The sequence below is a fragment of the Amphiprion ocellaris genome, chromosome 2 (assembly GCF_022539595.1).
Source record: "Amphiprion ocellaris isolate individual 3 ecotype Okinawa chromosome 2, ASM2253959v1, whole genome shotgun sequence".
In the NCBI taxonomy this organism is placed as follows: Eukaryota; Metazoa; Chordata; class Actinopteri; family Pomacentridae; genus Amphiprion; species Amphiprion ocellaris.
Genome location: NC_072767.1, coordinates 39202772 through 39227900, shown reverse-complemented (window position 1 = coordinate 39227900; position 25129 = coordinate 39202772). Strand labels below are relative to the sequence as shown.

Sequence of the window (25129 nt, the reverse complement as noted above, 5' to 3'; positions counted from 1 at the left end):
TGTGTATGTAAGAACGTATGTATGTATGTATGTATGTATGTATGACAGCAGCAAGGTTAATGCTGTATTATTGCAGTTTAGGCTGAATATTGTTGTTTAGGCTGAATATTGTTGTTTAGGCTGAATACTGTAGTTTAGGCTGAATACTGTAGTTTAGGCTGAATACTGTAGTTTAAGCTGAATATTATAGTTTAGGGTGAATACTGTAGTTTAGGCTGAATACTGTAGTTTAGGGCTGAATATTATAGGTTAGGCTTAATACTGTAGTTTAGGCTGAATATTATAGTTTAGGGTGAATTTTGTTGTTTAGGCTGAATACTGTAGTTTAGGCTGAATATTATAGTTTAGGGTGAATATTGTTGTTTAGGCTGAATACTGTAGTTTAGGCTGAATACTGTAGTTTAGGCTGAATATTATAGTTTACGGTGAATACTATAGTTTAGGCTGAATACTGTGGTTTAGGGTTAATACTGTAGTTTAGGCTGTAGTTTAGGCTGAATACTATAGGTTAGGGTGAATACTGTAGTTTAGGGTGAATACTGTAGTTTAGGGTGAATATTATAGTTTAGGCTGAATACTGTAGTTTAGGCTGAATACTGTAGTTTAGGCTGAATATTATAGTTTAGGCTGAATACTGTAGTTTAGGCTGAATACTGTAGTTTAGGCTGAATATTATAGTTTAGGGTGAATACTATAGTTTAGGCTGAATACCGTGGGTCAGAGAGTTTTGTGTTTCTGCAGCTCAGCCTTCACTGATGGCCCATCATGGGGAGGGGTCCCCCCCTGCACCTTCACTGCTGCTGCCTCTCCAGTCTTCACTTCTTCACTTTTCTGCAGGAACCTGCCCTTCCCCCACCTTTCAGTTTAACATGTTTGATTTAGTTTTTTTGTTTAAAAAAGTAAAACTTTTGAATGCACAGCTTTAACTCATTGCTAAGTATGTTTATTCTGCAGTGTTGTTACTGTTACTTCACCAAAGAATTTCCAACAGTGATAATGGGTGTTAACTACTGTTAAACTTCAAGAGAGGGACTTTACTGTTAACATTCAGATTTGACAGTTAATTCAGTGAGTTTCCAGCTCTGCAGCCAGTAAACAGTGTATACATGCTGAGGTGAATGCTGCTGTTTAGGGTGAATATTGTGAGCAGTTTCTGCTGCTCCTTAAGTGGTGGCTGATGGCCCATCAAGGGGAGGGGCTCCCCCCCCTGCACCTTCACTGCTGGTTTCAGGGTGAGGCTCCCCTCCTCCACCTTCAGGACCAGGCTCCCCTCCCTTCAGGGTCAGGCTCCCCTCCCTTCAGGGTCAGGCTCCCCTCCTCCACACTGCAGGGCGAGGCTGAACAGCAACAAGCAGGACTAACGCTGAAGAGCAGAGTTGTGGGATTTAAACTTTGAATCATCAGTGGAAGGCGATTTTAGCAAACAGCATGTAAAGGTAAGACTGAAACCTCAGATTTCTGTTTTTTCTAGTCTGTTACTGCTGTTTATGTTAAACTATTGTGCAAAAAAGAAACTTATCACATTTGAGTTTTTATTGTAAAACAGGGTTGTTAACTTCAGTTAAGTTGTAGTCACTTATAACTACTAGTGTAATGTAGATTTTTTTTGTATAATAATGTGAATTTTAAGCAAGATTGAACTGACCCAGAGCTATAATCAATATAGTAGAAGGGGATTTTAAATTTGACGAGATGCTTCTATTTTAACTGGTGCAGCTTTTCTACTGTTTACAGTATTTAGCAGGCCAGAGGACTGAACTATGAAGGCAGTTTATCACAGTCAGGCTTTATTTGTAGAATTCAGCTCGACAAAAACTAAAACCTGTCAGTTAACAGGTATGAAGGTGGTTATGAACTTGTCACACAAATAGGAGAGTTTAAGGCATCATTTGACTTGTTTTCTGCACTAAATGAGTCAATGTTGTTCAGATGCTTCAGTCAACAGGTTGTTTTAATGGAGAACTATGAGGAACATACCTAATTTATGATGGTAAAAAGATACTATTGAAAATGTGATAGGAATGCTGGTAGAAAACTGATAAATGTGTGTAATGAATTTATTTTATTGATGAATGCAGCCAAATATTTCTACCCGACAGCAGCAGATATTTAAACATGATATTGTACTGAAGTGCATGTAGATCGGACACTGTATCATAATGAAGGAAATCACTTTAATTTGAACTAAATCAAAGTGAAACTGAAGTTACTGATTAATATTCTCTGTAATGAATACTGATAAATAATCAATGTTCTAACCAGTGTTCTATCCGCTGCAGTACCAGCAGAGTAAACAGACTTGACAACAAATCAGAATGAAACACATTTATGCGTTTTCTGCATTACCAACCGCATACATGTCAGTTCCCACGGCAACGTGATTCATCCAATGTGTCATACTGCAACAGCTTCACTCAGTGGTTTTAGCAATGTACAGATTAGCAAGTTTACAGATAAAACCTATTTCATCAGCTGAGAATTTGTATCGCTCATAAAAAATTGTCAGGAAACACTTAGTAAACTAACAACTGAACATAACCTGATCTGGACCAGGTTAGTTCCAACACATCAGTAACCATGGAGATCTAGCTCCACGGCATCAGTAACCATGGAGATGTAGCTCCACAGCATCAGTTACCATGGAGATCTAGCAGGTTTAAACAGAGCCACTTTCACTGAAGACTTAATGCTCAAACATACCTGCTAGCCCATTAATCTCACTTCATAATTCAGCCCTCAGGAAACACACAGACCAACTGCATGAAAGTTAGGCCGCGAACATAATTCAGACTAAATATGGTTCCAGTTTCATCAATGGGCTCCAGACGTGCATGAGAATGGCCCTGACACCATTTAGGCCTAGATTTAATATCCTGGCAAGACAAGCTACAGCTCAGTTCTGTCACTAAGCAACAGAACATACATACATTATTGACCTTTCATTCACTGCAGAGGACGAGGGGTCACTTTGTGTTCTGTTGTTTTTCAGATGGAGTTTCTGACCTCTCATCCCCCAAAAAGACATGAGCCCTGCAGTGAGAATGGGAATTCACATTCAGATGGTGAGTGACATGGAGTTTATAGTCTGTAGTCTATATCACAGCTCTGCCCACCATTTTATTGTCTAGTAATCATTTCATTAAGCTGAGCATGACAATGTAGATGATTAGTGAGTGCAGGCAAACTAAATGGGTTCATGCAGGCTGACAAAAGATGTTAAAATTAACAGAGGTCAACACCATGAAGACAGATAAAGGTCATAAATACTAAAATAGAGGTCATAAATGCTACAGATAGTTACATTTTTTTGCTTGTTTTCCAGATGGTGGTTCAGAACTCTCATCCCTTCAGATGAGATGTGAGCCCTGCAGTGAGGACGGGAGTTCAGTTTTAGATGGTGAGTGAAATGGCTTCATTATGATGTATACAAAAAACAATTTTCTTTGGCAAAGGACCCTGTTTGATGTTTCTATACTTCAGTTAAAAGAATCGCACTAGTTTTCTCAAGTGTATGAAGTACAAATTTCATCCATTTTGTCAGCACAGTTTGATACTCATATACAGTTATGTGAGTGATGTTCCATCACAGTAATTATCTAGTATGCCTTTTAATGTTAAATCATCATCCTGTCCTGCTGCTTGCAGTTTTGACCAAAGAAAGTAAATGTTAACAGCCAACTGTCAGGTGGTGGTAATCAGATTTTACAGTCAGCACCTGATTACACATGGACCCTGAATATCCACCACACCTGAGACTTCTCTAATAGGTGCTATTGTCTGTCACCTGTTGTAGATCAGCGTCCAGGAACACATCTGGTTAACAGAACCCCACAAAAGAAGAAGAGGAAGAAAAAGAGAGGAAAACAGACCAAGACTGTGGAAGCTACAGGTAAGTTCTTTAAACCTTCAAAGCTGTCTTAAGAGCTTTCTGTGACTATATGTGCAAAAGGCTTGCAACAGAAATTGCATTCATGTCCCTTAGAATTTTAATATGAGGAATTCTGGAGTTTGCCCTTCAGTCAGATTGTGTATGTACACAGACATGAAAGTTGATTTATGTGTTACTGAATTATTTTATTCCTCTTTCAGCAAAGATCAAATATATCAATAAAGCTGCACATTCATTGTAGGAATAGCAGGTTTGTCTGACTACTCTGTGGTTGTAAGGGCTTGGTGTCACCTGGAAGTGACATCAGCTCATGCCTTGTGATGTATCATGAATCTGAAATTGTAGGCCTCTTTACACAGTTTTATGCTTCAGCTGTCTTCTTTTTATACACTGCGGAGGATGAGGTCTCACTTTATCTTTGCTCTTGTTTTCCAGATGGTGGCTCAGACCTCTCATCAGAATTGGATGGTGAGTGAAATAGTGTTCATCATGAAATACACAAACAATTTTCTTGTGATTCTCTGTTAATAAAAAGAAGAGCACTACTTTCCTCTCAAGTTTATTAATTAGGAAACACAATTTCTTCCCGTTTATCCATGCAGCTTATTATAATTATGAGATGAATGTTCCATTACAGAAAATATATTCTGTCATTTTTAATAGCTGTCTATTAAAGTAATATCCCTGTGAAGAGCTGCTGCCTCTGAATTTTAGCATGTGAACAGTTAACTGAACACACATTGTCCCTGAGATTTTATTAACAGGTGCTAATGTTTGTCTGTTACAGTTGTTGCAGTAGATCAGAGTCCAGGAACAAGACAGAAACGCTCACAGAAGAAGAAGAAGAGAGGGAAACAGAATAAGACTGTGGAAGAGGGTGTGCTGAGTAAGTTCTTCAAAAACATAAACAGTCCAGAGTGTAATGAATTGAGCAGTTAGCTTTTTTGTGTCCATGCTCTGTGCTCATTTAATTTGAAATGAAGCATCAGTTACTACTACTACTACTCTTTAAGTGCCAAGCTACAATTAATTAATTTATTATTATTATTATTATTATTATTATTATTATTATTATTATTATTATTATTATTAATAATAATAATAATAATAATAATAATAACAATAATAAGAATAATACTGTTTATTATTATTATTATTATTATTATTATTATTATTATTATTATCATTATTATTATCATTATTGATAATAATAATAATAATAATAATAATACATTTTATTTCTGACACTTTTCAAAACACTCAGACTACATATAAATTCAGCAAACATTAAAATAGAGGACCATCTATCTGCTTCTATACATCAATAACTGTGTGACTGCACTGTACTTCAAAACTACAGTTATGTGTTCTCTGTGACTAATTTTGAAGCCATTCTTTGTCTTTTCTGTCTTTGCTGTTTATAGAGAAACCTGTTTTAAAGGTGAAGAGACCATGGAGTGACGCTGAAAGGAGTGCGACGAGTTCCAGGGAAAGAGCCCCGTCTACAATGTCTTAAAAAGGAGAGCGCCTTGGATGGAAGATCCTGGAAGGACATAAAGAACTTTGTGTACAACACAATAGTCGCTTTGAACTGCAGGTCTGCTCGGAAGCAACTTGCACTTTGAAGATCTTCAATGTACAGTACAATACATCTTCTAGTTATCAATTTAATAATTAGCACTTTCATGCTTGTTGATGCTGTTTGGATTGTTCTGCATTGTTGTAGTTCATGGCACTAAGGTGCTTGAATGTGCAATTAACATTTATTTACAGTCAGGCAATTTCAAAATGTTCACACATATTATACAACAAATGCTTAATGAAGAAAGTATTTCCAAGGCGATATCTTTGGATTTATTTTGTCAAAGTTTAATGGCATGGGATGAATTAAAGCAGCAGCTGAGTTTGAACTGGCTGAAATAAATAAATACGGTGCTGGTCACTGGAATTGGCACAAGTACATTGTGTCTTTGTGCACTGTTTATGGTGACAAAATTAGTATGTAGAGTTAGTATTCTGCTTGTCTATTCTCCTCAAACTGTACAACTCTTGTCTACAACATTTAAACTTACATATTATTCAATTATTTGTCTGCACTGTAAAATTTAAATAGTAGCAAAGTATGATTATGATAGCCAAAGTCATAATGTAGTTCTATGCTCTAATAAGAAATGACCCCAACTGCACCCCCTGCTGGGCGAACCCCATAGCACACCCTACAAAAAAGTTCTCACTTCAGTGGTAATCTGTGATTGACTATACTGATTTTTATTCTTTGTTTTTTGAGGAATCTGAGGTGATAACTGGAATCAGGGAGCCACCTACTGTCGAAATGTAACATTCATTTCTCTCTAAGTATAGCAGAAAGGGTGGTCCTCACTTCCTAGGTTAATATACTCGGATCTCACTTTGGTGCCCATACAAGAATGTGTGTGTGTGTGTGTGTGTGTGTGTGTGTGTGTGTGTGTGTGTGTGTGTGTGTGTGTGTGTGTGTACGGGTGTTAGTGTGTGTGTGTGTGTGTGTGTGTCTGTGTGTGTGGTCTCCCAGTTGGAAGGCAGTGATTACAGTGACTTCAGAAGTAGCTATTTACTTCTCATAACAACCCTCACAGACACACATAAGCACACTTGTGCACACACAATTTAATCAACACCAATCACAGTGCAGAAGTTAGTTAGTGAGCCTGGAGCAGTAAATAATAGACTTCTTTTCATCACACACACACACACACACACACACACACACACACACACACACACACACACACACACACACACACACACACACACACACACACAAACACACACTTGCACGCGCACAGACAGCCACTTCCTCTGTAATTGGTCTGTTTATCCCTGCTCTACTATTTCATGACTATAGACTCGACATAATGCAGGCGTCTCTCTCTCTTACGCACGCACGCACGCATGCGCACGCACACACACACACACACACACACACGCACTTTGATTAATGGTGTGTGTTCAGGCCGACTGGAGGGTTGAGGCCTGGCTCGTCTGGAGCTCTTAAGTACCATTCTGCTCTACATCTACTTCAACACCGTGGATATGATGTAGTGTGTTTATATATTCTAAATGTGATAAAACCTACATGCAGACCAAAAGGACTTCTAACACTATCAGAATTATCTTCAGTATTTATTTATTTTTTCAAAAGAAAAGGTGGCTTCTTCCTAAACAGCACCCAGTGCTTGTAGAGTGGTATTTGCAAGTGAAACAACAACAAATGTGGACTCAAAATTGCTATAAATGGCTTAGGTCTTGTGTATTTTTTTTCTAACTCCTCCTTCAAGCTGCTAGAAGAGATGTATCCTGGTAGTAATATTAATACTGAAGACTGTTATTCAAGCAAGTAGCTCAGCATGTTGGATTTGTGTGGACAGAAGGAACATTTTGGGGTAAAGGGTGTAATGGTAATGGTAATGTAACATTGAGGTGCTGTTACCAGAATGCGTTGCAACCCCCTTTTGCCTGTGTCAGTCCACACACTTTGATTTCGACTAATTAGGTGCCTATTTTGCATATTTTAACAGGTCTAATTGACGTCTCATTTCTGTTGTTTTGTTTCAGTAATAAACACATTTGTGTTTCACCATGTGCTGAATAAGTTTATAACTTAACAATAGTGTGAATAACATGTTTCTTTTGGGGCCTGCTAGTGGTAGGCTATTCATTTTTTCCCAAGTTCTTTCAATGCTTAGATGCCAAATTCAAATTCATCAGTGCTTCCTGCACCAGAGGGGTGTTAAGACACTGATGTAAGGGTCAGCCTGCTCTTCATTTGGCAGGTTATTGGGGGCACATATTTAGCATTTTTCTAATTATCTTTATCTTTAAAAAAAAAAAAAAATGGATGTCTCCTCTTTTTCCATTCCTGCTTGCGGTATTTAAAAGCACCCTGTTGACATAAAAATGCCTAAGAAATACCCACACCTTGATGTAAAGCTGCTTTTATGCAACAAAAGGTTAGTGGTTGCCGTGGGCAGAAAGCTATACCTGCTTTATGATAAAAGCCTCGGATAAGTTGACCCAGTGAGAGCCAAACCACCACTTTTCTAAGATGGATATAAGTGAGTGCTTGCTAGTGACTGTCTTTACACAACAAGCTGAAAGTGTGAAATTTTGACATCCAACCTTGTATTTTAGTTGTGAAAATTAACACTGCAGCTTCACTCTCTGATGTGGTGGTGTAGCTGTAATTTTATTGTAACAGTAGTTGTATTGCTGTTGATGTGTGGTGGTTGTTTTGTTTGGTTCTGGGTGTTCCTGCACGTTGTTGAATAATCTCTTCGCTTTCTCAGTCCCTCCAGGATTTCGCGGGCTTTTTTCCAGATTGTTGCGCCCGGAAATGCCTGAATTCGTGGCAGCTTTTCTAAAAAATTGCGATGTAAGTTGCGATGTTTTAAGCGTATTTGTTGCGATGAAATTGCGGGAGACAGTGACAATTGCTAAAAAAGTTGAATTTTTTTCAGCTTTTAGAACATGTTTCAACATTGTAATTGACAATATTTATTCCGAAATTAATTATTTAACGCTCCAACCCATTTACACAGAAGCTGGCATACCATGGTGGGAAATTAGCAGCAGCCAGATACTGGCTTAACATGAAGTGGTTGGTAAATTTAAGGCACAAAATGATAATTTACTATGGAATGAATCACATTTGGACATATCTGTCAGTGGCTTAAAAAGTTAATTTCACTTCCTGGCACACACACATTCACACACACGCTCACGACTTGTCACATCATTTAACAAGACAAGCACTCAGAGAGCGCAGTACTCCACCAAGACTGTTCATTACCTGACCTTGCGCTGAACACAGGTGTGTGTTATGCAAGTGCACATACCGAATCGGGTGACCTAAATATGTAACGGGCACCGGAAATTGATGGGACTCAGGAAAACCCCCACAGTTTAATCAGTTGTTCCTTGTATCATTTCCGATACGTCCACAGTGGTGGATTAGTAGTAGGATCACAATCATGTGATCGTCAGCAGGCTGCTGAGAGTAGCGTTCACTTGTTGCCATGGTTACCATGCCACTATCAGACGCTGTGACGCTATCTCAATGGGAAATCCTTAAAAAAGCCATGGATCCAAACTTTAAGCCGCATCACTGCCAAAATCGAATCACTTGGTCTTTGTGTCATTTCTGAACTTTCCTGAAAATTTCGCCGATCGTCACGTAACTCCGCCATGTTCCTTGGCGGAATAATTAATCTAACGTCCCTTCGTTCTTTCAGAGCTCCAACAGATCTGGATGCAACAGTTTCCATCATGGTGATCTGTCTGGTCTGTGGTCCGTTCCTTTCAGACGTTCTCCTAATGTGTTTTGTGGTAGAAAAGTGTTTATCAATCGATTCTTTTTTTTTTGTATTCCACCACAGTATTGCACGGGTGTAAAACAGTTTACTTCCCCTTTGGTGAACAACATCAGGGAATTAATTGTTTTGCACAGTCTTCAGCAGTAAGTTCTGTTGGTAAATGAGAGACATTAGAATGGGACATGTCTGCATCTTCAGACCATAAACAAGGAAGTGAATTCGGGACGTAAGTGCATTACGTTTGTGCTGGGGACTGCTATGATTGGTGGAACTCAGGGGAGACTGGCCTAAAGACTGGCAGAAAAGTTGCGGTGATTGGACAAAATTGCAAGGTCATGCAGAAGTCGCGGAGATTGCTTGAATTCGTGTGATCGCAACATCGTGAAATGCTGGAAGGACCGCTTTCTGTTCATTTACGCAAGTGGCTGTTCAGACGCATACACCAACACTGAGATGCCAACAAACATGAATACACGATACGATGCAGACGTACTTTTGTATAAGTCTGACATGAGCTTATTTATTTTGGAGTATCCTTTGTCAGAATATTTTTTTCATGATGTGGGAAACCTTGGTTGCGCTCTCTCTTTCTTTGTTTCTCCGTCTCTCCTCACCCAGTCACCCAGCCCTGCTCAAATGAGCCCCAGTGTGTATATGTGTGCATATGTGTGTTTATGTGTGTGTGCGGGTAGCCATGATGTGGTTTTCATTCTTGACTTGATTCCAGCAACCACAGGTTCCTCCGTGGTCTTCCCCTTTCCCCTTTATCCCTCCTTCATTCCTTCCCTCCCTTTTCTCATCCCTCCCTCTTTTTACTCCACAGTCTCATTTTCCTCCATGTTTCAGAGGCAGGCAGAGAGAACACATTAGACTACATTCACTGAGTTTTCCTGAGGCTGTAACACACTCATTTAAGAGGTACCATCCTCATTTACAGTTTGTCCTTCCTGTTCATCTCTCTTGTCAGCCAATGAGGAAAGAGCCGGAGGTTGTCACGGTAACCCTGAAGAAGCACAACGGCATGGGCCTCAGCATCGTGGCTGCCAAGGTAGGAAATGCTACCTGAAAGAGATTTTATGTGTGTCTGTTCATGTGTAGTAATTGTTAAATCCAAACTGTTATGAATCTTTGGTCTGAGTTTTTTTTAAAGATTTTTTTTTGTTTACTAAGAAAACTTCTCCTGCAGTGTAAAAGGCATATTCTTTTAAAACTAAATCCGAAACCGAAGAGAAAAATGTTGACTTGAATTTAACAGGAAATGCTCTCCCCCCCCAGTATAATTTTCTGTGCCCTGGCTGTAGAGATGGAGAGCATTGGATCTGTGTGTGTGTGTCTGGCTGAGCAACACAGTGCTGACAGAATAGGCTGCTGTTTTAAATAGACTGCTTTCACTGTTGAGTCTGACAGCAGTGCAGAGACTAAACAGTGACACTGCAAAGAAACTTCTGGATGAGTCCTGGACAAAAACGTGGTCTGTATAGTTTGCTGTTGTAAAGGGAGTGGGCGTGTGGTGAGGGATAATTTCACTGTCCACGTGTTTATTTGTTCCCACACCTCAGATTTATCGACAAAGCCATTGGAAATTATACATTTCGCTGCTGTGCTGCAGTTTTGAAGTGTACATATTCATCAAGTTATCGTATGTTTGCTGTAAATTTGGCATACATACTCAATTATTTTTGCTCTAAAAAAATAGTATATGTATTTTTATACCAGATTGGATTAATAAAATGATCTAACAGAACATATTATGCATAGATTGATTAGATTAGGATGGATGTCATATAACTTAGATCCCTGCCCGATATACATGTAATGAACAGGATAATTTGAAACATACAAGGTGCAATCCAGAAGGTACAATACACTACCTATAAAAAGCAAAAAAACGGTTTTAAAAATGTCAAAGGTGACCTCAAATTGCTTGATTTGTTTCACTGACATTCACAATATATCTTCAGCACAACATTACAACTAAGAAGATGACACTAGTCATTGTTTGTTTGGCATTTTTGCCTCAAAAATACTGACTTGAATGAATAATCATCAAATCATCAAAATAGGTATGTAGCATACTTACAGCTATGCATATTTAAGATACATAACAGAACACCTCAAACATACGATGAACATATGTAAGACTAACATAAAATCCTACTACACAACATAAATTCAGAACAACCATGTACCCTAAGAGACAGCATAAGCATAAAACCTTGTATATTAAGTCATCATCACCCAAACCAATCATAAGTGGTTGAAACAACATCTCCGTCATCACCCTCCAATTTTATAGTTTGGACAGTTGACTCATCCTGAGTGTTTCATGATGAAAGTCATCATTACCTTCCATCTTCCCTAACATTAATAAAAAATGTACTAGCCAGTGCAGACCACCGGGTTTGTTGCTTGCTTCTCTTGTGGTTGAAATATTTTGGAAGCATTTTAGTATTCTGAGCTGGAGATAAAAGCAGGGCATGCACACGCTACGCACCTCAGAGCCACCATGGTGTCTCATATCGCTCGGATATTATTTTCAAATGGCAAAGACAAATGCAATTCAGTTAGGTGTCCACTTTGGCCAACAAATTTCCTTTGGGGAAAACCCTGCACTTTCAGGCCAGACAGTTACGTAATTCTGAGTTAAGGCCTTTCCATCAACAAAATTTTCCCTTAAGTGCATTCCTCACAGGACCGTGTCTTATCATATGGAGGACAAAGATGTAAAACGTGTTAACTTCTTGTCACTGATGTACAAAACTTCTAGTCTTTGCTAATGATAAGGTGGATACGTGTAATAAGACTAATAGTATTCGCTGCCTGTACATAACATAAAGACATTTTCTGTCTTTCTTCTGAGTAGAGTGGGTTTCCTGCTGAAGGCGAGAGCTTTCCTGTGTGGCTTTGTGCATGTGTGTGAAATCTGTGTGTTGAGAGGAAGAGTGGGAAGGAAGGACGTACTGAGGAAACCTCCTTGCTCTGTTTATTTTCAAAGCTGTGTGGATGTATGAGAAGGAGGCAGGTATGTGTGTGTGTGTGTGTGTGTGTGTGTGTGTGTGTGTGTGTGTGTGTGTGTGGGCAGGTAGAGAAAATTTTGTCAAACAGCTGCTTGAATTCTCGGTAAACTGGGCTGAGCGCTGTCCTGTTATATAACTGTGTGTGAGTGTGTTAGTGAGAGAGTGTGTGTGTGTGCGTGTGCGTGTGCGTGTGTGTTTGTGTGTGTGTGTGTGTGTGGTATTTGCCTGGTGGAGCTGCAGCAGCGCTCCACCTCAGTCTGACCAGCCGGCGTCCCAGCCGACAGTTCACCTCTGGATCGCAGCCTAAATTTACTGTTTCTTAACAAACAGTCTGCAATTAGGAACTTGTGGAAAAATTGGAAACATCCAAGGAATTTATTGCAGCTTTTTAACCACATAGGCTGGACTTAACAGAACTTTATAAATTCCTACTGCAGGTTTTTAAGGAATTTTTCAAGCAGTTTTGACACTTTTTCATCGTAAAGACATTATTTTTTTCAGCTAACTCTTTAAAATGACCAGGACCTTCCTGCCACACGTTGGAATTCGCAGCATTTTTTTATCCCACGTTTTCATCCATAAATAGTGATTTTATACATTGCTGAATGGATTACTCCCAGCCGTTGTAATTGGGACGTTGTGGACTTGTCTGTTCATGTTGGCAGAGTGAAACGCTCTCTGAGATAAAAAGCAGGTGTGCACCTGTGTGTCCTTCAGTCTGGCCGTCTCAGTGTAAACTGGTCTGGACAACACTAAAAAGCTGCTGCAACATGTGGTTTTCTGTGGTGGGCAGGAGAGACCAGGTAAAAGGACTTTCAAGAGAAAATTTATTCTGCAAATTCCTGCTGCCTTTGGGGTTATTTTTGAATGTGTTTAATGTGAAAACTGAATGGTTTGTGCATACTTGTGCAAATGTATGCCAGATCAAAGATATCTACATTTACTGTGCTTGTTTTTTGATTGACCAGATTCTTTATCATCTTTTTTATATTGTGATTGTTGTCCTCTGTTACAATTTTCCCATCGCTTTTGCTAAAATACGGACTTTATTCAGAAGCACTTGCAGGTAAAATAGGTAGCAGCTGGTTGAGTGTTTATGGATTTGTCTTATCCAGTGTGATGGCCGTGTGGTTCGTCACTTTTAACTGTTTGCTTTTAGGGCCGTTCTGCCAATGGTTAAACTAAGGTACACACAGGAGGTGAAAACTAAAGTTTGGGTAATGTTCTCAGTGGTGTTAGGATACTTCACAACATGTGGATGATTTTGTTGTGTTGTTTATTTAATAACATACAGTTGGTCAATACTGGTTGTCTTTTAATCCCTTAACCTGAGTTAAATCTATTAAGACACTTGAGTCAGGTTTTGCAGAAATATGCACGAATTCATGGTAAAACTACATATTCTAAACTAGTAGAGAGACTTTCCTATTTTCTATCAATGAATATTCTTAAGGAAACGTCTGATTTTAGTTTAAGACTTTTTTTGGTCTGACAGTTAACATAATTAAGCAACCAAAAAACAAACTAAAAGTATTGTTTGAAATGAACTTCAGTTTAAAAGCAGCAGTATCGGTCCATATTATTAAACCAGTTTGTCAAAGCAGTTGTTTCAGTCATTGAGCTGTAAGAAACTGTCCACCTTTAAAGGAGAACAAATGAGTGGAGCAGCAGCTCTGTATCCTTAAAAATACTATGTTGGTCAAACCCACATGTGTGTGTTTCATGGTATTGTGTTTGTCTTCCCTCTGGACAGCTCCCAGCTGGGGTTGAGGAAACTCTCGGCCTCCTCCTCCTCGTTAGTGTTTACTCTTGTATCAGTTGCTATAAAGAACAGAACATTCCCTCTGTACAGATTTTAAACAAGCAGTTAAGTTTGCAGTGTGTTACAATCAGGGATGAGATAGAGCTGTGACAAAGCTTCTGGCAAAGGAGCTTTTCATACCAACTGGCAGTTTACTCTGCTTTGGATACTGGCATATGACTTCAAATGATTGTGCTAGACTTAGCATATGCATGGTGTATACAGTGTATTTAAGCAGCAGTTAACAAAGTAAAATGACTATTCAAGCTATTTCTTTTACCAAAATAAACCATGTAGGTTATAATATTTTAATGTAAGTCCATTTTGAAATTTTCAATTTTGTTAAATTATATTTTATATAGATATATTTATAAAGATCTTGAGTTAGTGTTCTTCCTGATGTGTACATTTGCGGACAGTCAATAGAAGTTTAAATTGTTGAAATTTTGCAGTGATCCTCAAAGTCATGAGGTGGAAGGACTTGCATTACCTGGTTTGTGAAAGCCCTCTTCCTGTGTAAAGAAAATGAACTCCAAATTCCAAACACAGAATTTGGCCTGTTTGTTACCTCAGTGTGCTTGATGTATTGGTTGTGTGTTTGTTTGTTAGCTGATAGATTCATACTAGAAATGGAACAATAGCATGAGAGCATTCCCCCCTGTGAGGGCTGGAACAATGAGAGGATGTACCGCACACACACATGCGCTTGCTTTCCTGTAAAGCTGCACGCAGGAGGTGTTTACGAGGTGTGCGGTGGAGAACGTTTGTCCATCTTGGCACTCATTATAAAGTCTGTGGTAGAATCACATTTTGGCAGGTTTGTATGGAAAAAGTGGGACATACTTGCAGGAAAGTAGGAGAGCGTATTGTCTTATGACTGAACCTGTACTTATCAAGAGCCCATGAACAGCACCAGGCTGTTCAGAGTTAAGCATAGTGGCCAAACTGTGTTGGTACAACTTTCACATTCATCACTTGATGCACATTAGCCCTAACAGAGGCATTATAAAATAAAACTACGTAATTATTTTCAAATGTTGGGCCACTTTTTTTCCACAATACATACTGGGTGGGAAGATTTACATTGTAAAAAAAAAAAAATAAAATCTACTTGTCAGTGCTTCTTGGTGCCCAAACTGCATTTTTAAATGATTTTGAAGTTAATTCATAATTTCTGGGCTGATATTTTTAGTTTTGTTGCAATTTTTCGTTTGTATAATTTGACAGCGTTACAATTAGGATTTAGCTTCATGGCATCCATTTGTAATGCCAGGATTTATAGCAATGAGGAGTGCATGCATTCCTCAATGTCTGCTTGTTATTTCAAACAAGATGCCAGTGCATCATGTTTCTAGATATCAGATAAGCAACAGTGACATAACTAAGAACTTTGGTTCTGTTGTGGACAATCCGAAACTGACAATAGTATTTTACTCCTGAATTTAAACTTTTGCTCTCTTTCAGTTTTATTGCGAGACTTGTTGTGCAATTTTTTTTTTTTTTTTTTTAATGGAAACGGAATGATAGAAGAAGGAAACCTCCCAAAGTACATTTTGACTTGTGGGTAAAACTGTGTTTCCCTAGATTATAGTGTCCTCTTTCTATTTCCATGCACACTGACTGACAAAGTGTAAAAAAGAAAGAAATGTGAATTCCTACCAAGACTTTAAGATATTTATAAATCATACTTTCTTCTGTTTGTTTTGGGTGATTAAGAAGCTACTGAAGATGCACTTTATAAAGAAACAAGGAATACACACTGGTTTTGTTGGCTTTTTAAAATGAAAAATAAGTAAAATTTGCAACATAATATGACTGATTATAACACAACCCCTGTCTATTCCAACATCTTTTTTGAAGAAATGAGTTGTAGAGAATGGAAACACTTTGATGGCAAATGGTCCAACATGAACATCCTTTGATGCACCTTTAGAAAGTTGAGATGTGATTAATCCATCTTTGAAGTATTTTCTCTCATGTAAGTGAAACATGATCAGTCACTAACTTACACTCTCCTGTTAGACTTTTGAAATGGTGAGTTTATCCAATGCTTTACTGCCTACCTTCTAGAGACCTGAAAATGAATATTAGTCTCTGAAGATATTTCTAACTAAAGTGTAGTGCCCATATTTTTCAAAATTAAAAACATGTCACTCATTGTTTTGGCTCAGTGATTTTTCATAGAGAAATAGGTTAAGTCTGGCTTTAGATACACAGACAGTAGTAGTTAGTATGTTCAATTCAGCACCTCAAATCTAGCACTTTCTCAGTCCATTTTGCTTTTGAAATGCTACTTTTGCCACTTTGCATATTGCAGGTCACTTTCTCAGCACCTCAAAGTGATGGCAAGTAATTGTACGTCCACCTTCCAGATATTGTTTTGATACGGGAGAAATGCAATTTATTCTCATCAAAGTGTTCTACCAAACCATAACAAACAAACCATGTAACAGGTGCAGCAAAACTGAAATAAAATCAAGTAGAGTCAGTCATCCAGTCTGCACTTCCCCCAGAGCCCACGGAAGACATTTAATCTCCTAAAATGATAGAAAATACCTGTGTGGGTGTGCTGGGCCTTTGAACACCGCTGGTTTCTAAAATGCCTCTAATGGATAAGTGGTTTATAACCTCAGAAAGGCTGCAGAAAGCAGGTTGACATGCTTTAACATCCTAAGCTGTAATTTTGGTGTGTCGCCAGCCTGCATTAGCAGCAGTTTCTGTCAGCTGGATATCAGTCTTTTCTGTAGATGCCAGTTTCTCAGTGTGAGTCAACTGCAGAATGGCTGAGGAGAAAAATGTCACATCACTCTGAGTCTGCTGCCCGGAAGAACACACTGAAGGATGTGTTCTATTATTTACATTTCTCCAAATTCAGTCTCTTTTATTTATATGGACTGTGTCTCTGAGACTTATAGAGATTACAGTATTTCACCCTTTTTTAGAGTAAATTAGTATCATGCAGTTATTTCAGAATTGTTTGATTCTCCTCTATGTTCAATATATCTGAAAAGATTAGTTGATCGACAGAAAATTTACAAGCATCTGTGTTGATTATCATTTATCCTTTTGGGTTATTTTACAATCAAAAATGCAAAAATGTCCCTGCTCCTGCTCCCCAAGTGTTAAGATTTTATATATTCAGCTAAAGGTTAGTTTTGAGCTTTTCACTGGACCAAACAAGGCATTTGAAGATGTCAACATGTGGTTGGGTAAACTGTGAGCAGTTTTTTTTTTTTTTTTTTGCTTTTTGTTTTTTTAAATAATTTTCTGATATATGACAAACTACTGCAAGTGAGAGGATTATCTACAGATTGATCAACAACGAAAATTATAGTCGATTGTTACCTTACATGTTGCATAATGTCATAAAACATTACAAATGTGCAGGCGGCTGTCGTTATTAACTTCTTTCTAAATTATATTTCTGTGTACATGTTTACCAATATTACATTCACCTGATGCTTTCTTCAGCCCAGTTGTTCATATTTTTCATTTTATCTTGTCTATAATAGGCGTTTTTAAAAATATTTTAAGTGACATCTGAAGGTCACATTATACTTGTGTTGTGTCAGTACAAGCCTGCTATAATTTCAGATGTAAGGCCTGACTCCAGTTAATAAATAAATCTAAATAGTTTTTTGTTCAGGTCAGTGATCTGATTATGTAAAACATTTAGTTCAATTACATTTTATTTATAAAACAACAGTCATATTAGGGCACTTCACATAGTAAGGTCAAGACCTTAAATTGTTGTATTTTAGGGGGAATCCCAGCACAGCCAACAATTCCCTTTGAGCATCACTCTGTGACAGTGCCAGTGGCACTTGGTGACATCCAGCAGAACTGAAGCTGCAGGAAAAAAAGAGCGTTCTTTTCTGGACATTTATGTGGGCAGTGAAAAATGTACCACGTAAACAGGCTTGTGTTCGGAGGGATTTTGAATGTGGAGTCAGCAAGGCTCATCTTTGGGCATTGATAAAACTGTCCAAACCAAATGTCGGCATAATGATATAGTTACAGTTTTGTAACCTGACCTGACAGGACTACATGTTTTCCTGTGCCCAGCTATACTGAAGAGATAAAGTTAAGCATCATGAAGGCCATTTGAAATAGTTATCCATATTAAAGGTCATGGAGTTTCCATCAAGGCCATAGCGGGAAGTGTTTGAAGAAGCCGACTTCTTCAGGCCATTCCACTCTAATAGAGGCCTGGCAGCTTTAAGATGTGCGTGATTTGTTATGTCAGAGCTTTTTAAAGAACCAGAGTCATCCAGTAAATTACTGAGTAAATCTCCTTTAGGCATTTCAGCTATTCCTAGAGATATAGCTTATTTCTCTGAACAGATTCATGGAAAATTCATGGACCTTCACAGCAAACATGTTATCCTATTGTGTAGGGTGTTTAATAGTGGTTTGATGGGTGTGATTTCCAGAGAAGATGTGTTTTTATGTTGATCTGTCGACAATGCTTGTGACAAGCAGCACATCTGGTTTGACTTGAACCCATAACCCAACATCAGCTACTGGTTTTATGGCTTCATTATCCAGGAGACCTGCTGTGTACGCTTACATGTGCATGTTTAATGTGCCCTTCCGTTTGCAGTTAGCTTATACATTTACTTTTGTGTTTGCACAGCATAATGTCTTTGATTTTATATTGGTCAATACATGCAGAGAACTATATTTTACGTGTATTCTAGAAGTCTTTTGTGATTACGTGTCTCTTTGCCCTTTGCAGCTGCTAATCAGAGTTAGACACTCAAGAAATGTAAGCTTATACATAGGAAACAATTTACAAAATAGCTCAGCTACATTTGTATCTACACTGCCAGTCAAAAATTTTGACACACCTTCTCATTCAATGGTTTTTATTTAATTATTTTCTACATTTTAGATTAATATTGAAGACATCAAAACTGTAAAAGAATACATATGGAATTATGTTGTAAACAAAAAAGTGTTAATCTTTAGTATTAATCTACAATGTAGAAAATAATACAAAAAAATAAAAAGCATTTAGTGAGAAGATGTGTCCAAACTTTTGACTAGTAGTGTACCTTTTTTCCTGTTTTGTTACGTTTGGTATGATTTCTTTTGATAATTACACTTTGTGATACTGTATCATGTTTTAGATAATTACACTTTAAGACTGGCTAGATGGAGAATATGATGGAGCATTTATGTTACAGAAAGAGTCACATATTTCCTTTAGGAAAAGGTACAGACAACAAAGATAAAAAAAAATGAATAATGTGCTTAGACTTTTACAAATAATCTAATAAATAACAATTCAAGGTCAGAATGTATCAAAGTTTCATTAAAGCACACTTTTAGAATGCGCAGATCTTTTAAGCCTCTGCCTCTTTCTCTACACACCCCTCGTCACTCGAGCACACCAGCTCATGTGCAACTCTGCTCAAACACTGTAAAACTATAATGCACTGTTCAACTCTGATTCTGATGCAGATGTGTTTACACTTAGAATCTTTTCTAGTCAGCATTTGTGCACCCCAGCGTTAGACACAACTGCTGCAAGAACCCTTGTGTTGCTTTGGCTACGAAACTGCTGAACTCTATCATGAATGACATGACTGTATGAATGTTATCAATGTGTTTTGTTACACAGCTGCACATGTAGGCTCAAATCAAATCTCTCTCTTTGAACAAACTAAGCATCTAATCTGATCGGGGTTTTCATCAGTCATTACTGTCATACTGATCCACACCGTTACTTATGTTAGATGTAGAAGCCCTAGGTCCCCTTTAGCTGGCTAGATCTGTACAATATCCTCAGGGGGACGCAGGGAATTCCCACAAGTGTCTCTGGAGCCTGTTTTGGCGCCCGAGACCCCATTCTGGATAAGTGCATGAAGCTGTGGCTCCATCTGAAACAGGCTCTTTAATGCCATCTGTAATGTGTAACAGACATGAAACAGTCAGAATGATTCACTGTTCTGCTCTCATCTTAATGTCACTAACAGGAAATCCGTGCCTTCATGAATCCAGCCTCATTATTACATATACACACAAAAAAACACACACAGAAAGCTGAGACACTGTGGCTCAAATAGTTTTGAGGCCTGATGGTGTCTGCTGTCTTTTTGTACTGGAGAAACTGGGACAGAGATTTGTTGATGGAGACTGTGGTGATGAATGAGTCTGTATTCCCTCCGTTCACACAGTTAGTAAATTGAAGCAGATGAGCGAAAAACTCATTTTGGAAGTCTTTACAGCCATTCTTAAATGAGCTGATATTTGGACTAAAGTTATCGATGTTCTCTTGAGGACAGTAGGACGATAAATTTGTTGCACAAATAGCAAAAATGCAAGAAACTACATAAACTTTTATTCACAGTCAACATAGCTATTTTGCAAAAATGTGTGCCACAAGGTAAAAGCTCAAGAATGTATTTCTTTCATTTAGATGAGAAGGCAACACAAAGCTATTGTTATTTAAAAGGAACTAATTGGTTTATAGGTTCACTCAATATTTAATGTCCCCATATATTAAAATGTTGTTTCCTGCTGTAGGAAGACATTTACAGGCAACAAAGTCCTCATGCAACAAGCCAGCAATAGCTATTGTAGATGGTTATGAAGAATGTTTAGGAAACACAATGTAGCTGTTAATTACAGGTCAGAATAATTGAAGTTATTTAACTTTGTCGCCATTGGTTTGTGAATGGGAAACATTATAAAGCAGTTTGAGTACCACAGGTATAGAAAAGTGCTGTGTAAATGCAAGCCGTATATATATATAGTTTAGCGAAAACCCTATCAACTTACATGTGTTTTCTGAGGCTTATCAGAGTCCATGTTTTGTTATTGGATACATTATAATACAAGGATTTCTTACACACCTGGGAAGTTTTGACTGTGTGGGAAGGAAATCATGAATGTTGATTGCCATGGCAACCACACTAACTGGGCTAGTGCAATCCTCATAGGTGTGGAAGTTGATGTCTTTTTCTCTTAGCTGAAGCCAAACAAATGTCATTATATAAATATGATTGTGTGGAAGACATGTAAGCATACAAACACAGCTTCCACAACACAACAGAGTAAAAACTAGTGGGAGTTACTTGTTTAGATGTTTTTTTTTAATTGGCTGGAAGATCCAGAGAGCTGGGTGTAGAACATCATCACCTCCCCGGTGGAGTCCAGGTCACTCCTCGTAGTGCCCTGTTGCTCTAGTTGTTGTGCATCCTCTAGCGGAAAATGGGACTCTCTCTGGGAGTCTGTGTCCTTAATTGAACAAAAAGAGTCCAGTGGTTCTAAAACTGGCTTCTAAGTTCTAACCTTGGAAATGGGGGAGAGGAGCAGTCACCCTGTTTCTCACACCTGCTCTACAACCTGCTGCTGCACAAAAAACATTCGCTGCAAAAAATAGAGAACAGTTCTGTTTAATAAATCTTCTAATTGACCCTCTCAGTAAAATTTCCAGTGATTCATAAACAGCAAAACACACCCTGCTACTGGTTGACTTGAATAGTGATGTGTGGATCTGTCCAAAACATTTAGAGCTTAAAATAATCTTATGTGAACAAAAGGACCGCACACAAGTAAACAAAGTATAACTAAACATACAACAGAGTCCTATGGTGCACTTTCTTGGCTTTTTTTTTTTTTTTAAAGATATAGCACTATCAAAGCCCTGTAAGTTTAATTGATGATCCACAGTGTCTTCAATGTGACTGGAGTTTATACAAATGTTGCGCTACTTGTTTCTGCACATTGAAGTTCACCTCTCTCCTCCAAGTCTTTATCTTTTGCACCACAGCTGATGAAACAGTTAATAAATACGACCTGCAAATGGTGAGAGCTATTAACCTGAGCATAACCCCTGCCTCTTTTTTACAAGATGTGGCTTCATGCAGACACAATCTTTGCACGTTGCCAGGTCTGATGAATGGCAGCAATTAGGAGTCTTTTTAATCCACTCCACAGTTTTATGACCAACTTTATAGACATGCTGTGATTCTGTGCACCGTCTGAACCGTGATGTTTTTCTGTCTTTGTTTTAAACTGTATTTCCTTACATCTACATTGAAAGCGGAATAAAGTCTGACAGTTATCAAGACAGGTCCTCAGTCTTTCTGTCAACATTGTTTCAAGTATTTTGTTTACTCAATGTAGTCTGCAAAAAAAAGAGAATTTCTCAGTTTATCTTTAAGTGTTGGAAGTGGAAAAAAATCGTCTCACATTCAGCACAGTAGTTGTTTTCTACAAATATTTCTGAAATATTTTTCTCATTCTGGTCCAAGGGTTGTACAAACTTTAAAGATGTGTTAAGATGGTAAAGAAAGCATGCAAATCGTCTGATAGCATGCCAGCTCTTTGCTGTACAGTAAGCCTCCTACCCACTTCATAGGAAAACCACACATACAGTCCACACACACAGGAGCTGTGGGCAGTGTGTGTGTATTGACACTGACATTGCTGCATTTGTCCTCTGCTTTTTTTTTTTATCTGTGTTTCTGCTCTTTGTTGGTACTGCATAAAGAAAGGATTTGGTTTCAAGAAAGTATTTTTACATAAAACAAGTGTCTCCAGATTCCTGGGGGGAGATTTGTTTTTTCAGCAGTAAATGTTGCAAGAATACAGCAAAGAAAGTCGATTTTTTTTTTTGCAATAAAACAGAACATAAAAACACCTTTTAATGCTCTTTAGATGTCTTGAAATGCTTCAGTTTGACATATTGGTGAACTTGTAACATCAGCTAAAAGAGGCCTTGTGTCCAGGAAATGGCAGTTTTGCAATTCAACCTGTTTCTGTTCAGTATCAACACTCTTGTACATATAAACAAGTGAGGTTTAAAGTTGTAATGGTGCTGGACTCCCCCCAAGTCCAGACCTTCAGTCAGTGTTTCTCTCTCAACCAGTAAGAACTTGTCAGGATCGGACAACATGACAGATGTTTTTCTGAGATGGTTGCTCCATCAGATTAGGTGCTTTAAATGTCTCAGCTTTGCTTGGCTAAGAGGAATGTCAGACATAATTTGCTGTTAATCACAATCTGCACAACTAAGGTGATGAAGTAAGAAGGACCAGAGAAAGACTTGTGGGAACAAGCATAATGCTGTGCAAATGTTTTAGCCACTTCAGATTTTTACCTTCTTATCTGTTACAAAACACCAGTAGCACATCAGGCCTTCACATACTGCTAGAGTCCTAAATAATTATCCTACACACAAGTAATTCCTTTCTGTACCTAAAACATTTGCACAGTGTTGTATATCACAATAGTCTGAAACATTACAAAAAATGATGTTGACACTGCCAAGTACAGAAAGAAAGAGGAAATATTGTGCCGTTATTTTTGTGTGATGCTCATTCTGTTCTCGGTGTTTCACCTCTGCCATTTTTTGTTAGATATATTGTAATCGAATTACACCAAAATATTTTTTCCTGAAGAGCATGTGTTTTCTTTCACCCACATAATGATGATATAATATGTTATTATTATGACAAATTATGTTGTAGTTGTCGTAGGTGTGATTCTAAAATAGTAACTTATAATGAGAGTGTAGTTGTTTTTTTTTGTTTGTTTTTTTTTTCAATTAATGGATCTTCAGTTGAGCATTGAGTCCAGAAATATGAAGTAGCTCCAGAGCCAGTTTGTAGGCCCCTTGTAGAAGCGTTATCTGCATTTACATCAGCTTCCTTTGTTAAAATCTGGCATGAGTTTGAAAGCTTGAGCTCTTGTCTGCTTACAAACTTGGCTGCATGGCAGATATGTGTTGTACTTTCCTCATACCAATGTATACCATTCTTATGGCTTTCACTTCAGTCCATGTGGACAAAGAGAGACTTTAGAGCTTGAAAACAAGTTTTTGCGCATCAATCAATAGAGCATTTTTGTTGCTAGCAAGCGCTTTTTAGCCTCTTTTGCAATTATAAATAGTTTTTATTTTGTCTTGTATGTTTTATCGAGGTATGTGTGCAGCTTATACTGTTTGTAAAAAGAATTTAAAATTGTAATTTTGAATAGTAGTTATGAGCATAATTTGTCAGTTCACTTACATTAAAGTTAATGTCTCTGTCTATTTTTTTCCTTTCCCTCCCTCATTCTGCAGGGTGCTGGTCAGGAGAAACTGGGCATCTACATCAAGTCTGTTGTCAAAGGTGGAGCAGCTGACATGGTTAGTATGAATACTAAAACTGGAACCATAACAGAAGATGATGAGTGACAACATCGACAGCGGCTCATTGTGTGATATGTGCATTTGTGTTTACACAGGACGGACGTTTGGCAGCAGGTGACCAGTTGTTGAGTGTTGATGGGCGCAGTCTGGTCGGCCTATCGCAAGAGAGGTAAAAACAGACTATTATTTTTTCCTTAATTTTAGCATTTACTGAAAAATCCCTGTTATACCAACTAAATGCAAATTAGAAATGGGAAATTCCCAGCTGACACATAATTTGCTGACACAAATTACAATTCTACTTTAATGACATCCAGTGATTCACTCCAAAGAAACAGCAGGAAGGAAATGTAGGTGCACATAGTGTTTCTGTTTTTATGCATTTGACCACCTACCGCACTGTGTTGACGTGTTTAAGGTCATGGGATGATAAATTTGACTTTAAATGTATTTTGAAAGTTGAAAACATTTTTAAAGTAAATTATCATGTTGGTATGAGCTGATAACCACAGTTTGGAAGTTGAAGACATCTTGAGGTCTTTTTACTGAGGTTGTCGCATCCCATTTGTCCTCGTAAAGAGACAGTATTTCCAGCACGTCTGGAACACACAGTTCTAGCAGAAAAAGGGTGTGTGTGTTTTGGAAACGGCAGCAAAGCACTCAGTCGCTAACGCCCCTCCCAGATTAATCCAGTTATTCCTCTCCCTCAGCATGTACAGGCATGATGTGATGTCAAGTGTTGTTGCTTACTGTGTGTCAGCCAAACTGGGCTTACAAATAATTAGTTTTATTGCTTTAGCATGCAGTTAACATGTGGGCATGGTTTATTATAGCAGGCCATTTGTGTTAACTAAAAATCTGATCATTTTCCTGTGAATTTCTCAACTTCCTGCTCATGGTATGGCCCTCTCCTGCTCCTACAGGTCACTA

At 38.1% G+C, this 25129-nt stretch overlaps 1 protein-coding gene and 1 long non-coding RNA gene across 15 annotated transcripts in view; both read left to right on the top strand.

Moving 5' to 3' along the window:
• The window catches only part of celf5a (cugbp, Elav-like family member 5a), a 235816-nt gene that overhangs the window by 94502 nt on the left and 116185 nt on the right, over positions 1-25129 (top strand). The gene's annotated exons all lie outside the window — the stretch shown is intronic.
• LOC129350359 (uncharacterized) lies at positions 10083-24370 on the top strand. Its single transcript, XR_008603721.1, has 3 exons — positions 10083-10285; positions 24131-24196; positions 24295-24370. It is a non-coding gene; the product is annotated as an uncharacterized LOC129350359 (long non-coding RNA).